We start from the raw sequence: 14,626 nt of genomic DNA on the forward strand, positions 1-14,626 counted from the left end.
ATATTTAAGTCTCATAGCTCCAGGCACCTCAGGGAACCTACCCAGGCCCAGTGGCCAGGATGATGTGCTTCTCCCGGCCAGGAGGGAGTAGGTCGAATAGCCTGGGTCATTTTTCGGGTTGAGTCAATTGTGTTGCTTGAAATTAACTCATCGCTTGTTAAAACAGCAAGCCCTCCGGTAAAAAGCTTAAAGGGTAGGGGGATCGTCTAGGGCAGTGGTTTTCAATCTTGTCCTAGGGGACCCACAGCTCTGCATATTTTGTATGTCTCCCTTAACTGACACACCCAGTTCTGTTCATGGATCTCTACCTTAATGAGCTGATGATCTGAATCAGGTGTGTTAGATAAGGGAGACATGCAAAATGTGCAGGGCACAGCGGTGTTGTGTGTTAAAGCTCATAGGGATCAGTCTAAAGAGGGCTCGTCCGGTATTTGAACCCGGGACCTCTTGCACCCTAAGCGAGAATCATACCCTAGACCAACGAGCCACTTGTTTGGTGCCAGCCCTGCCGCCCTCACAAACACTTTCCCACAACGTCGCAGCCACCTTTCAACAAGCCAAAGCAGTCAAGAGGCAGGGGTAAGGGGAATTAGCTCAAATGGTAGAGCGCTTGCTTAGCATGCGAGAGGTTGCGGGATCGATGCCCGCATTCTCCACGTGATTGTGGTTTGTTGTGAATTGCACTGATGTTACAGACCGTAAGCGTGAAGCTTTACATTGGGTCCTGCTCTTACGTTTTGCCTCAAAAAGCCAACAGGTCCCAGTGTCGGTCCTCAGTATGACACCTGAGCACACACATGAACGTCTCCTATACGGATGTTATTTCTCAAAGCAACATGGAGCAGGAGCTTTACATTCCTAGAGCATTTTGTTGCGATTTAAAATTGGAATCATTTTTTTCAATGTTCATTTGTCTTCCTGTCATTGCTGGTAAGTCTCTTAAATACATTTCACTGTCAGATTGTACACATGAGCTGTGTGTTTCCTTTGGCCTGTACACATGAGCTGCGTGTTTCTTTTGTCCTAAACGTCAATGCATTTTTCATTTATCCTAAGTTTTCGTACATGTTTAATTTGCCTCCTTGTAACGTCCTTAGGTTTGCTGAAATTTGGCGACTTGTGCGTTGTTGGCCCATCGCCAGGGAGAACTGGAAAAGTGCTCAATGTTGCTTGAATTAACTAATTTTTTGTCTACATCCTGAGTGCTCTGGTAGAAAGGCTTAAAGGGCGTGGGGATTGTTTTGGGGTAAGAAACACTGTTCCCTTGGATAGCCAAAAAGTGTTACAGGTCCCACCGAGATTTGAACTCGGATCGCTGGATTCAGAGTCCAGAGTGCTAACCGTTACACCATGGAACCACTCTTTGCCTGAGCGCCTGACCCACTGCGTCACAGAGAAAAGGACACTCGGACAGGGACCGTCAGCAAACCACAGCAAGCCAAACTGACAGGAAACAGCCCGCATTGCCGAAACCCGAAATCGAACCAGGGACCTTTAGATCTTCAGTCTAACGCTCTCCCAACTGAGCTATTTCGGCAAGACAGGTTGGTCAGGCAGGAAATTTCATGACAAATCACAGCAATATAGCAGTCTGCAATAGAATGTAGAGAAAAGCCGTGGCCCGTACGGGGGTCGAACCCGCGACCTTGGCGTTATTAGCACCACGCTCTAACCAACTGAGCTAACCGGCCATGGGGCATCAATGGTTCTGCCAAGACTGACATGAATTTTCCACAGTGTAGCAGCATCAAGAAACAAAGCTATATACGGGCTCGTCCGGGATTTGAACCCGGGACCTCTCGCACCCAAAGCGAGAATCATACCCCTAGACCAACGAGCCAAGCCTTGCTTCCTTTTTGCCATGCCACTGGGAAACATGTGACAACAACGCAGTCACCAGCTTCCTCAAGCAGTTCCTGGGGATGGGCCTGTTGGGTCCTGCTCCTCTGTTTAGCCACAATGAGCCCTAGTGTTGGGCTGGTGTCAAAATAAGCTCTTATCGATATTAGTACATGCTTATTTCTTAATATTTGAAATGGTGTGAGAGAAGTCGACTGGTCTGCATAATCGTGGACCTGAACCCAGCTGAACACCTTTGTTATGAATTACAGGCTCTGAACAAAACACTCATCACCCAAACCCTTCAATGATTTGTTCACAGGGCCACAGTCATTTCAGCACAGAAAAAGTCCTTTCCAAAACTGTTGCAACATAAATGGAAACAAAATTATTTGACATGGTCTGTATGGTATAGCATTTATATTTGTATTGATTGGAGAAAGTGGAATAGATAAATATGTTAATTTACTATTAAAACCAGTTCAGCATCTATGGCTATATTCATGGTGAGAACTGGTTATTGGCAAAGTCAGAAATGCACGTTAGGTGAATTGGAGATGTCAAATTGCCCTTCCCTCGGTTTCTGTGTGTGTGTATAGATCAACGTGTGTGTTGTTTCTGGACTGTTTAAGGAAACCAAATAATGCAGTGCCCAGAGTAATTCCATGCTGACTCAAGGAGAAAATGTAAACTCCACACAGAAAGGCCTCCTGACCCAGCCAGGGCTTGAACAGGGGACCTTCTTGCTGTGAGACAGCTGTGCTCTGTTTGGGGTGCCAACTGTGTCACCCCAAACATCTTTATTAGAAGGGGCATCCCAATACTTAGTGTAAGTTGTAACGTCAAGTAACATCTTAGAAGCCATGTCTTTATCGCATTTTCCAAGTGTTGATTTTAGATTTTAGGAGAAAATTCCGATAAATCATCCGTAAACTAAATTGGACACCATGCATCACTAGCCTGGTTGTATATTTAAGTCTCATAGCTCCAGGCACCTCAGGGTACCTACCCAGGCCCAGTGGCCAGGATGATGTGCTTCTCCCGGCCAGGAGGGAGTAGGTCGAATAGCCTGGGTCATTTTTCGGGTTGAGTCAATTGTGTTGCTTGAAATTAACTCATCGCTTGTTAAAACAGCAAGCCTTCCGGTAGAAAGCTTAAAGGGTAGGGGGATCGTCTAGGGCAGTGGTCCTAGGGGACCCACAGCTCTGCATATTTTGTATGTCTCCCTTAACTGACACACCCAGTTCTGTTCATGGATCTCTACCTTAATGAGCTGATGATCTGAATCAGGTGTGTTAGATAAGGGAGACATGCAAAATGTGCAGGGCAGTGGGTCCCCTAGGACAAGATTGAAAACCACTGGTCTAGGGGTTAACAAACAAGGACCCCCTCGGACATGGTTTCGACCTGGAAAGGCCAAAGGCGGACGCGTCGCTGAGAGGTCTCTGACGTCCTTTGCAGGTTTCTCGTTGACATTACTTTCCTGCCAGGATTGCCATACACAGCGGTGTTGTGTGTTAAAGCTCATAGGGATCAGTCTAAAGAGGGCTCGTCCGGGATTTGAACCCGGGACCTCTCGCACCCTAAGTGAGAATCATACCCCTAGACCAACGAGCCACTTGTTTGGTGCCAGCCCTGCCGCCATCACAAACACTTTCCCACAACGTCGCAGCCACCTTTCAACAAGCCAACGCAGTCAAGAGGCAGGGGTAAGGGGAATTAGCTCAAATGGTAGAGCGCTCGCTTAGCATGCGAGAGGTAGCGGGATCGATGCCCGCATTCTCCACGTGATTGTGGTTTGTTGTGAATTGCACTGATGTTACAGACCGTAAGCGTGAAGCTTTACATTGGGTCCTGCTCTTACGTTTTGCCTCAAAAAGCCAACAGGTCCCAGTGTCGGTCCTCAGTATGACACCTGAGCACACACATGAACGTCTCCTATACGGATGTTATTTCTCAAAGCAACATGGAGCAGGAGCTTTACATTCCTAGAGCATTTTGTTGCGATTTAAAATTGGAATCATTTTTTTCAATGTTCATTTGTCTTCCTGTCATTGCTGGTAAGTCTTTTAAATACATTTCGCTGTCAGATTGTACACATGAGCTGTGTGTTTCCTTTGGCCTGTACACATGAGCTGCGTGTTTCTTTTGTCCTAAACGTCAATGCATTTTTCATTTATCCTAAGTTTCGTACATGTTTAATTTGCTTCCTTGTAATGTCCTTAGGTTTGCTGAAATTTGGCGACTTGTGCGTTGTTGGCCCATCGCAAGGGAGAACTGGAAAAGTGCTCAATGTTGCTTGAGTTAACTAATTTTTTGTCTACATCCTGAGTGCTCTGGTAGAAAGGCTTAAAGGGCGTGGGGATTGTTTTGGGGTAAGAAACACTGTTCCCTTGGATACCCAAAAAGTGTTACAGGTCCCACCGAGATTTGAACTCGGATCGCTGGATTCAGAGTCCAGAGTGCTAACCGTTACACCATGGAACCACTCTTTGCCTGAGCGCCTGACCCACTGCGTCACAGAGAAAAGGAAACTCGGACAGGGACCGTCAGCAAAACCACAGCAAGCCAAACTGACAGGAAACGGCCCGCAATGCCGAAACCCGGGATCGAACCAGGGACCTTTAGATCTTCAGTCTAACGCTCTCCCAACTGAGCTATTTCGGCAAGAAAGGTTGGACAGGCAGGATCTTTCATGACAAATCACAGCAATATAGCAGTCTGCAATAGAATGTAGAGAAAAGCCGTGGCCCGTACGGGGGTCGAACCCGCGACCTTGGCGTTATTAGCACCACGCTCTAACCAAAAGAGCTAACCGGCCATGGAGCAGCAATGGTTCTGCCAAGACTGACATGAATTTTCCACAGTGTAGCAGCATCAAGAAACAAAGCTATATACGGGCTCGTCCGGGATTTGAACCCGGGACCTCTCGCACCCAAAGCGAGAATCATACCCCTAGACCAACGAGCCAAGCCTTGCTTCCTTTTTGCCATGCCACTGGGAAACATGTGACAACAACGCAGTCACCAGCTTCCTCAAGCAGTTCCTGGGGATGGGCCTGTTGGGTCCTGCTCCTCTGTTTAGCCACAAGAGCCCTAGTGTTGGGCTGGTGTCAAAATAAGCTCTTATCGATATTAGTACATGCTTATTTCTTAATATTTGAAATGGTGTGAGAGAAGTCGACTGGTCTGCATAATCGTGGACCTGAACCCAGCTGAACACCTTTGTTATGAATTACAGGCTCTGAACAAAACACTCATCACCCAAACCCTTCAATGATTTGTTCACAGGGCCACAGTCATTTCAGCACAGAAAAAGTCCTTTCCAAAACTGTTGCAACATAAATGGAAACAAAATTATTTGACATGGTCTGTATGGTATAGCATTTATATTTGTATTGATTGGAGAAAGTGGAATAGATAAATATGTTAATTTACTATTAAAACCAGTTCAGCATCTATGGCTATATTCATGGTGAGAACTGGTTATTGGCAAAGTCAGAAATGCACGTTAGGTGAATTGGAGATGTCAAATTGCCCTTCCCTCGGTTTCTGTGTGTGTGTATAGATCAACGTGTGTGTTGTTTCTGGACTGTTTAAGGAAACCAAATAATGCAGTGCCCAGAGTAATTCCATGCTGACTCAAGGAGAACATGTAAACTCCACACAGAAAGGCCTCCTGACCCAGCCAGGGCTTGAACAGGGGACCTTCTTGCTGTGAGACAGCTGTGCTCTGTTTGGGGTGCCAACTGTGTCACCCCAAACGTCTTTATTAGAAGGGGCATCCCAATACTTAGTGTAAGTTGTAACGTCAAGTAACATCTTAGAAGCCATGTCTTTATCGCATTTTCCAAGTGTTGATTTTAGATTTTAGGAGAAAATTCCGATAAATCATCCGTAAACTAAATTGGACACCATGCATCACTAGCCTGGTTGTATATTTAAGTCTCATAGCTCCAGGCACCTCAGGGTACCTACCCAGGCCCAGTGGCCAGGATGATGTGCTTCTCCCGGCCAGGAGGGAGTAGGTCGAATAGCCTGGGTCATTTTTCGGGTTGAGTCAATTGTGTTGCTTGAAATTAACTCATCGCTTGTTAAAACAGCAAGCCCTCCGGTAGAAAGCTTAAAGGGTAGGGGGATCGTCTAGGGGTTAACAAACAAGGACCCCCTCGGACATGGTTTCGACCTGGAAAGGCCAAAGGCGGACGCGTCGCTGAGAGGTCTCTGACGTCCTTTGCAGGTTTCTCGTTGACATTACTTTCCTGCCAGGATTGCCATACACAGCGGTGTTGTGTGTTAAAGCTCATAGGGATCAGTCTAAAGAGGGCTCGTCCGGGATTTGAACCCAGGACCTCTCGCACCCTAAGCGAGAATCATACCCCTAGACCAACGAGCCACTTGTTTGGTGCCAGCCCTGCCGCCCTCACAAACACTTTCCCACAACGTCGCAGCCACCTTTCAACAAGCCAAAGCAGTCAAGAGGCAGGGGTAAGGGGAATTAGCTCAAATGGTGGAGCGCTCGCTTAGCATGCGAGAGGTAGCGGGATCGATGCCCGCATTCTCCACGTGATTGTGGTTTGTTGTGAATTGCACTGATGTTACAGACCGTAAGCCTGAAGCTTTACATTGGGTCCTGCTCTTACGTTTTGCCTCAAAAAGCCAACAGGTCCCAGTGACGGTCATCAGTATGACACCTGAGCACACACATGAACGTCTCCTATACGGATGTTATTTCTCAAAGCAACATGGAGCAGGAGCTTTACATTCCTAGAGCATTTTGTTGCGATTTAAAATTGGAATCATTTTTTTCAATGTTCATTTGTCTTCCTGTCATTGCTGGTAAGTCTTTTAAATACATTTCACTGTCAGATGGTACACATGAGCTGTGTGTTTCCTTTGGCCTGTACACATGAGCTGCGTGTTTCTTTTGTCCTAAACGTCAATGCATTTTTCATTTATCCTAAGTTTTCGTACATGTTTAATTTGCTTCCTTGTAACGTCCTTAGGTTTGCTGAAATTTGGCGACTTGTGCGTTGTTGGCCCATCGCCAGGGAGAACTGGAAAATAGAGGTCTACACGGGTCCAAAAATTCCTACCCGAACCCGATCAGACCCGCAAATGTGCTACACTGAACCGACCCGGACCCGTCTGTTGTTTTGAAAGCTGGACCCGGACCCGACCCGGACCCGTCTATTATTTAAAAGCTGGACCCGGATCCGACGAAGACCCGTCTATTATTTAAAATCTGGACCCGAACCCGTCCGGGAAGACACAGACCCGACCGGCAAATATTCTTTAGCTAAATGTTATTAATAAGTCAATAAACAAGTAGCGAAAATTAAACTTTTTGTCTTACCCATAGAAGTTAGTCTTCTCCCTCCTTGTACCTGTCTGTGTGATGCACAATCCTTATTTCCAAGAAAGTTCCATCCATGTTATTCCTCTCTTGACGATTGAAATGTTTTATGCTTATTCCAGCTTTTAAAGTCCACTTTACAGTCATGGTGATTAATAACGCAGTTTTACATCGGGTCAACTTGCTTAATAATGTTTGCCCATTTGGATTATAATAACGATTGCTCGTGCAGTGCCATGGCTGCTTTCGTTGCTTCTTTGCTATCATCTCTGTGCTCTTTGAGTCGCGAAAACTTTAGATATAACAGCAAGACGGTCAATTTATAATATTATTATAAAAATAAGAGAAGTCAGTGCAAAATGCGTGGTACGGCGGAATAAGTCCCGCCTTCTAAATAAAAGAGCCAATAGTCAAAGGTAAAGTCATTGCGTCTCACTGCAGAAGCTCCTGATTGGTAGCCAGAGCAGAGACACAGTAAAAGAGCACATGCGCGTTAGCTGCCTGGTTGGAGCAACCAAATATAAACTTTTTAACGCAATTTTAGCGTCATAGAAAAAATGTATGCGACAGTTCATCTAAGTTTTTGTTGCTGATTTTGAAATATTTTATTTAAATGTGAGTGTGTGTTCTCCGAGTCCGATTGACCTCGGGTATTAGCCACAATGTTAAACAGACCCGGGACCCGAAGTAATAGATTGAGACCCGACCCGGACCCGGCTGATCATTTAAATTATAGACCCGAACCCGTACGGGTCCCGGGTCGGGTCCCGGGTCTTCGGGTCTCGGGTCTTCCGTGTAGACCTCTACTGGAAAAGTGCTCAATGTTGCTTGAATTAACTAATTTTTTGTCTACATCCTGAGTGCTCTGGTAGAAAGGCTTAAAGGGCGTGGGGATTGTTTTGGGGTAAGAAACACTGTTCCCTTGGATACCCAAAAAGTGTTACAGGTCCCACCGAGATTTGAACTCGGATCGCTGGATTCAGAGTCCAGAGTGCTAACCGTTGGAACCACTCTTTGCCTGAGCGTCTGACCCACTGCGTCACAGAGAAAAGGACACTCGGACAGGGACCGTCAGCAAAACAACAGCAAGCCAAACTGCCAGGAAACGGCCCGCAATGCCGAAACCCGGGATCGAACCAGGGACCTTTAGATCTTCAGTCTAACGCTCTCCCAACTGAGCTATTTCGGCAAAACACGTTGGTCAGGCAGGAATTTTCATGACAAATTACAGCAATATAGAAGTCAGCAATAGAAATTAGAGAAAAGCCTTGGCCCGTACGGGGGTCGAACCCGCGACCTTGGCGTTATTAGCACCACGCTCTAACCAACTGAGCTAACCGGCCATGGAGCAGCAATGGTTCTGCCAAGACTGACATGAATTTTCCACAGTGTAGCAGCATCAAGAAACAAAGCTATATACGGGCTCGTCCGGGATTTGAACCCGGGACCTCTTGCACCCAAAGCGAGAATCATACCCCTAGACCAACGAGCCAAGCCTTGCTTCCTTTTTGCCATGCCACTGGGAAACATGTGACCACAACGCAGTCACCAGCTTCCTCAAGCAGTTCCTGGGGATGGGCCTGTTGGGTCCTGCTCCTCTGTTTAGCCACAATGAGCCCTAGTGTTGGGCTGGTGTCAAAATAAGCTATTATCGATATTAGTACATGCTTATTTCTTAATATTTGAAATGGTATGAGAGAAGTCGACTGGTCTGCATAATCGTGGACCTGAACCCAGCTGAACACCTTTGTTATGAATTACAGGCTCTGAACAAAACACTCATCACCCAAACCCTTCAATGATTTGTTCACAGGGCCACAGTCATTTCAGCACAGAAAAAGTCCTTTCCAAAACTGTTGCAACATAAATAGAAACAAAATTATTTGACATGGTCTGTATGGTATAGCATTTATATTTGTATTGATTGGAGAAAGTGGAATAGATAAATATGTTAATTTACTATTAAAACCAGTTCAGCATCTATGGCTATATTCATGGTGAGAACTGGTTATTGGCAAAGTCAGAAATGCACGTTAGGTGAATTGGAGATGTCAAATTGCCCTTCCCTCGGTTTCTGTGTGCGTGTATAGATCAACGTGTGTGTTGTTTCTGGACTGTTTAAGGACACCAAATAATGCAGTGCCCAGAGTAATTCCATGCTGACTCAAGGAGAACATGTAAACTCCACACAGAAAGGCCTCCTGACCCAGCCAGGGCTTGAACAGGGGACCTTCTTGCTGTGAGACAGCTGTGCTCTTTATTAGAAGGGGCATCCCAATACTTAGTGTAAGTTGTAACGTCAAGTAACATCTTAGAAGCCATGTCTTTATCGCATTTTCCAAGTGTTGATTTTAGATTTTAGGAGAAAATTCCGATAAATCATCCGTAAACTAAATTGGACACCATGCATCACTAGCCTGGTTGTATATTTAAGTCTCATAGCTCCAGGCACCTCAGGGTACCTACCCAGGCCCAGTGGCCAGGATGATGTGCTTCTCCCGGCCAGGAGGGAGTAGGTCGAATAGCCTGGGTCATTTTTCGGGTTGAGTCAATTGTGTTGCTTGAAATTAACTCATCGCTTGTTAAAACAGCAAGCCCTTGATGCTGCTCCACAGTGTAGCAGCATCAAGAAACAAAGCTATATACGGGCTCGTCCGGGATTTGAACCCGGGACCTCTCGCACCCAAAGCGAGAATCATTCCCCTAGACCAACGAGCCAAGCCTTGCTTCCTTTTTGCCATGCCGCTCGGAAACATGTGACAACAACGCAGTCACCAGCTTCCTCAAGCAGTTCCTGGGGATGGGCCTGTTGGGTCCTGCTCCTCTGTTTAGCCACAATGAGCCCTAGTGTTGTGCTGGTGTCAAAATAAGCTCTTATCGATATTAGTACATGCTTATTTCTTAATATTTGAAATGGTGTGAGAGAAGTCGACTGACTGGTCTGCATAATCGTGGACCTGAACCCAGCTGAACACCTTTGTTATGAATTACAGGCTCTGAACAAAACACTCATCACCCAAACCCTTCAATGATTTGTTCACAGGGCCACAGTCATTTCAGCACAGAAAAAGTCCTTTCCAAAACTGTTGCAACATAAATGGAAACAAAATTATTTGACATGGTCTGTATGGTATAGCATTTATATTTGTATTGATTGGAGAAAGTGGAATAGATAAATATGTTAATTTACTATTAAAACCAGTTCAGCATCTATGACTATATTCATGGTGAGAACTGGTTATTGGCAAATTCAGAAATGCACGTTAGGTGAATTGGAGATGTCAAATTGCCCTTCCCTCGGTTTCTGTGTGTGTGTTGTTTCTGGACTGTTTAAGGACACCAAATAATGCAGTGCCCAGAGTAATTCCATGCTGACTCAAGGAGAACATGTAAACTCCACACAGAAAGGCCTCCTGACCCAGCCAGGGCTTGAACAGGGGACCTTCTTGCTGTGAGACAGCTGTGCTCTGTTTGGGGTGCCAACTGTGTCACCCCAAACATCTTTATTAGAAGGGGCATCCCAATACTTAGTGTAAGTTGTAACGTCAAGTAACATCTTAGAAGCCATGTCTTTATCGCATTTTCCAAGTGTTGATTTTAGATTTTAGGAGAAAATTCCGATAAATCATCCGTAAACTAAATTGGACACCATGCATCACTAGCCTGGTTGTATATTTAAGTCTCATAGCTCCAGGCACCTCAGGGTACCTACCCAGGCCCAGTGGCCAGGATGATGTGCTTCTCCCGGCCAGGAGGGAGTAGGTCGAATAGCCTGGGTCATTTTTCGGGTTGAGTCAATTGTGTTGCTTGAAATTAACTCATCGCTTGTTAAAACAGCAAGCCCTCCGGTAGAAAGCTTAAAGGGTAGGGGGATCGTCTAGGGGTTAACAAACAAGGACCCCCTCGGACATGGTTTCGACCTGGAAAGGCCAAAGGCGGACGCGTCGCTGAGAGGTCTCTGACGTCCTTTGCAGGTTTCTCGTTGACATTACTTTCCTGCCAGGATTGCCATACACAGCGGTGTTGTGTGTTAAAGCTCATAGGGATCAGTCTAAAGAGGGCTCGTCCGGGATTTGAACCCGGGACCTCTCGCACCCTAAGCGAGAATCATACCCCTAGACCAACGAGCCACTTGTTTGGTGCCAGCCCTGCCGCCCTCACAAACACTTTCCCACAACGTCGTAGCCACCTTTCAACAAGCCAAAGCAGTCAAGAGGCAGGGGTAAGGGGAATTAGCTCAAATGGTAGAGCGCTCGCTTAGCATGCGAGAGGTAGCGGGATCGATGCCCGCATTCTCCACGTGATTGTGGTTTGTTGTGAATTGCACTGATGTTACAGACCGTAAGCGTGAAGCTTTACATTGGGTCCTGCTCTTACGTTTTGCCTCAAAAAGCCAACAGGTCCCAGTGTCGGTCCTCAGTATGACACCTGAGCACACACATGAACGTCTCCTATACGGATGTTATTTCTCAAAGCAACATGGAGCAGGAGCTTTACATTCCTAGAGCATTTTGTTGCGATTTAAAATTGGAATCATTTTTTTCAATGTTCATTTGTCTTCCTGTCATTGCTGGTAAGTCTTTTAAATACATTTCGCTGTCAGATTGTACACATGAGCTGTGTGTTTCCTTTGGCCTGTACACATGAGCTGCGTGTTTCTTTTGTCCTAAACGTCAATGCATTTTTCATTTATCCTAAGTTTCGTACATGTTTAATTTGCTTCCTTGTAATGTCCTTAGGTTTGCTGAAATTTGGCGACTTGTGCGTTGTTGGCCCATTGCAAGGGAGAACTGGAAAAGTGCTCAATGTTGCTTGAGTTAACTAATTTTTTGTCTACATCCTGAGTGCTCTGGTAGAAAGGCTTAAAGGGCGTGGGGATTGTTTTGGGGTAAGAAACACTGTTCCCTTGGATACCCAAAAAGTGTTACAGGTCCCACCGAGATTTGAACTCGGATCGCTGGATTCAGAGTCCAGAGTGCTAACCGTTACACCATGGAACCACTCTTTGCCTGAGCGCCTGACCCACTGCGTCACAGAGAAAAGGAAACTCGGACAGGGACCGTCAGCAAAACCACAGCAAGCCAAACTGACAGGAAACGGCCCGCAATGCCGAAACCCGGGATCTAACCAGGGACCTTTAGATCTTCAGTCTAACGCTCTCCCAACTGAGCTATTTCGGCAAGACAGGTTGGACAGGCAGGATCTTTCATGACAAATCACAGCAATATAGCAGTCTGCAATAGAATGTAGAGAAAAGCCGTGGCCCGTACGGGGGTCGAACCCGCGACCTTGGCGTTATTAGCACCATGCTCTAACCAAAAGAGCTAACCGGCCATGGAGCAGCAATGGTTCTGCCAAGACTGACATGAATTTTCCACAGTGTAGCAGCATCAAGAAACAAAGCTATATACGGGCTCGTCCGGGATTTAAACCCGGGACCTCTCGCACCCAAAGCGAGAATCATACCCCTAGACCAACGAGCCAAGCCTTGCTTCCTTTTTGCCATGCCACTGGGAAACATGTGACAACAACGCAGTCACCAGCTTCCTCAAGCAGTTCCTGGGGATGGGCCTGTTGGGTCCTGCTCCTCTGTTTAGCCACAATGAGCCCTAGTGTTGGGCTGGTGTCAAAATAAGCTCTTATCGATATTAGTACATGCTTATTTCTTAATATTTGAAATGGTGTGAGAGAAGTCGACTGGTCTGCATAATCGTGGACCTGAACCCAGCTGAACACCTTTGTTATGAATTACAGGCTCTGAACAAAACACTCATCACCCAAACCCTTCAATGATTTGTTCACAGGGCCACAGTCATTTCAGCACAGAAAAAGTCCTTTCCAAAACTGTTGCAACATAAATGGAAACAAAATTATTTGACATGGTCTGTATGGTATAGCATTTATATTTGTATTGATTGGAGAAAGTGGAATAGATAAATATGTTAATTTACTATTAAAACCAGTTCAGCATCTATGGCTATATTCATGGTGAGAACTGGTTATTGGCAAAGTCAGAAATGCACGTTAGGTGAATTGGAGATGTCAAATTGCCCTTCCCTCGGTTTCTGTGTGTGTGTATAGATCAACGTGTGTGTTGTTTCTGGACTGTTTAAGGAAACCAAATAATGCAGTGCCCAGAGTAATTCCATGCTGACTCAAGGAGAACATGTAAACTCCACACAGAAAGGCCTCCTGACCCAGCCAGGGCTTGAACAGGGGACCTTCTTGCTGTGAGACAGCTGTGCTCTGTTTGGGGTGCCAACTGTGTCACCCCAAACATCTTTATTAGAAGGGGCATCCCAATACTTAGTGTAAGTTGTAACGTCAAGTAACATCTTAGAAGCCATGTCTTTATCGCATTTTCCAAGTGTTGATTTTAGATTTTAGGAGAAAATTCCGATAAATCATCCGTAAACTAAATTGGACACCATGCATCACTAGCCTGGTTGTATATTTAAGTCTCATAGCTCCAGGCACCTCAGGGTACCTACCCAGGCCCAGTGGCCAGGATGATGTGCTTCTCCCGGCCAGGAGGGAGTAGGTCGAATAGCCTGGGTCATTTTTCGGGTTGAGTCAATTGTGTTGCTTGAAATTAACTCATCGCTTGTTAAAACAGCAAGCCCTCCGGTAGAAAGCTTAAAGGGTAGGGGGATCGTCTAGGGGTTAACAAACAAGGACCCCCTCGGACATGGTTTCGACCTGGAAAGGCCAAAGGCGGACGCGTCGCTGAGAGGTCTCTGACGTCCTTTGCAGGTTTCTCGTTGACATTACTTTCCTGCCAGGATTGCCATACACAGCGGTGTTGTGTGTTAAAGCTCATAGGGATCAGTCTAAAGAGGGCTCGTCCGGGATTTGAACCCAGGACCTTTCGCACCCTAAGCGAGAATCATACCCCTAGACCAACGAGCCACTTGTTTGGTGCCAGCCCTGCCGCCCTCACAAACACTTTCCCACAACGTCGCAGCCACCTTTCAACAAGCCAAAGCAGTCAAGAGGCAGGGGTAAGGGGAATTAGCTCAAATGGTGGAGCGCTCGCTTAGCATGCGAGAGGTAGCGGGATCGATGCCCGCATTCTCCACGTGATTGTGGTTTGTTGTGAATTGCACTGATGTTACAGACCGTAAGCCTGAAGCTTTACATTGGGTCCTGCTCTTACGTTTTGCCTCAAAAAGCCAACAGGTCCCAGTGACGGTCATCAGTATGACACCTGAGCACACACATGAACGTCTCCTATACGGATGTTATTTCTCAAAGCAACATGGAGCAGGAGCTTTACATTCCTAGAGCATTTTGTTGCGATTTAAAATTGGAATCATTTTTTTCAATGTTCATTTGTCTTCCTGTCATTGCTGGTAAGTCTTTTAAATACATTTCACTGTCAGATGGTACACATGAGCTGTGTGTTTCCTTTGGCCTGTACACATGAGCTGCG

The 14,626-nt window shown here is 46.1% G+C and overlaps 1 protein-coding gene and 22 non-coding genes across 23 annotated transcripts in view; 3 read left to right on the top strand and 20 right to left on the bottom strand.

Annotated features, from left to right (window-relative positions):
• Positions 1-14,626, bottom strand: part of LOC135735099 (CMP-N-acetylneuraminate-beta-galactosamide-alpha-2,3-sialyltransferase 1-like) — a 473,227-nt gene that overhangs the window by 210,926 nt on the left and 247,675 nt on the right. The gene's annotated exons all lie outside the window — the stretch shown is intronic.
• trnaa-agc (transfer RNA alanine (anticodon AGC)) lies at positions 584-656 on the top strand. Its single transcript has one exon. It is a non-coding gene; the product is annotated as a tRNA-Ala (tRNA).
• On the bottom strand, positions 1,287-1,358 carry trnaq-cug (transfer RNA glutamine (anticodon CUG)). Its single transcript has one exon. It is a non-coding gene; the product is annotated as a tRNA-Gln (tRNA).
• trnaf-gaa (transfer RNA phenylalanine (anticodon GAA)) lies at positions 1,465-1,537 on the bottom strand. The gene has a single exon. It is a non-coding gene; the product is annotated as a tRNA-Phe (tRNA).
• On the bottom strand, positions 1,618-1,691 carry trnai-aau (transfer RNA isoleucine (anticodon AAU)). The gene has a single exon. It is a non-coding gene; the product is annotated as a tRNA-Ile (tRNA).
• trnap-ugg (transfer RNA proline (anticodon UGG)) lies at positions 1,769-1,840 on the bottom strand. The gene has a single exon. It is a non-coding gene; the product is annotated as a tRNA-Pro (tRNA).
• Positions 3,385-3,456, bottom strand: trnap-agg (transfer RNA proline (anticodon AGG)). Its single transcript has one exon. It is a non-coding gene; the product is annotated as a tRNA-Pro (tRNA).
• On the top strand, positions 3,553-3,625 carry trnaa-agc (transfer RNA alanine (anticodon AGC)). The gene has a single exon. It is a non-coding gene; the product is annotated as a tRNA-Ala (tRNA).
• trnaq-cug (transfer RNA glutamine (anticodon CUG)) lies at positions 4,255-4,326 on the bottom strand. Its single transcript has one exon. It is a non-coding gene; the product is annotated as a tRNA-Gln (tRNA).
• Positions 4,434-4,506, bottom strand: trnaf-gaa (transfer RNA phenylalanine (anticodon GAA)). The gene has a single exon. It is a non-coding gene; the product is annotated as a tRNA-Phe (tRNA).
• On the bottom strand, positions 4,587-4,660 carry trnai-aau (transfer RNA isoleucine (anticodon AAU)). The gene has a single exon. It is a non-coding gene; the product is annotated as a tRNA-Ile (tRNA).
• Positions 4,738-4,809, bottom strand: trnap-ugg (transfer RNA proline (anticodon UGG)). Its single transcript has one exon. It is a non-coding gene; the product is annotated as a tRNA-Pro (tRNA).
• trnap-agg (transfer RNA proline (anticodon AGG)) lies at positions 6,163-6,234 on the bottom strand. Its single transcript has one exon. It is a non-coding gene; the product is annotated as a tRNA-Pro (tRNA).
• Positions 8,311-8,383, bottom strand: trnaf-gaa (transfer RNA phenylalanine (anticodon GAA)). The gene has a single exon. It is a non-coding gene; the product is annotated as a tRNA-Phe (tRNA).
• On the bottom strand, positions 8,464-8,537 carry trnai-aau (transfer RNA isoleucine (anticodon AAU)). The gene has a single exon. It is a non-coding gene; the product is annotated as a tRNA-Ile (tRNA).
• Positions 8,615-8,686, bottom strand: trnap-ugg (transfer RNA proline (anticodon UGG)). Its single transcript has one exon. It is a non-coding gene; the product is annotated as a tRNA-Pro (tRNA).
• Positions 9,841-9,912, bottom strand: trnap-ugg (transfer RNA proline (anticodon UGG)). Its single transcript has one exon. It is a non-coding gene; the product is annotated as a tRNA-Pro (tRNA).
• On the bottom strand, positions 11,253-11,324 carry trnap-agg (transfer RNA proline (anticodon AGG)). Its single transcript has one exon. It is a non-coding gene; the product is annotated as a tRNA-Pro (tRNA).
• On the top strand, positions 11,421-11,493 carry trnaa-agc (transfer RNA alanine (anticodon AGC)). The gene has a single exon. It is a non-coding gene; the product is annotated as a tRNA-Ala (tRNA).
• Positions 12,123-12,194, bottom strand: trnaq-cug (transfer RNA glutamine (anticodon CUG)). The gene has a single exon. It is a non-coding gene; the product is annotated as a tRNA-Gln (tRNA).
• Positions 12,302-12,374, bottom strand: trnaf-gaa (transfer RNA phenylalanine (anticodon GAA)). The gene has a single exon. It is a non-coding gene; the product is annotated as a tRNA-Phe (tRNA).
• trnap-ugg (transfer RNA proline (anticodon UGG)) lies at positions 12,606-12,677 on the bottom strand. Its single transcript has one exon. It is a non-coding gene; the product is annotated as a tRNA-Pro (tRNA).
• trnap-agg (transfer RNA proline (anticodon AGG)) lies at positions 14,032-14,103 on the bottom strand. Its single transcript has one exon. It is a non-coding gene; the product is annotated as a tRNA-Pro (tRNA).

Source organism: Paramisgurnus dabryanus, chromosome 19 (genome assembly GCF_030506205.2).
Source record: "Paramisgurnus dabryanus chromosome 19, PD_genome_1.1, whole genome shotgun sequence".
Taxonomy (NCBI): domain Eukaryota; kingdom Metazoa; phylum Chordata; class Actinopteri; order Cypriniformes; family Cobitidae; genus Paramisgurnus; species Paramisgurnus dabryanus.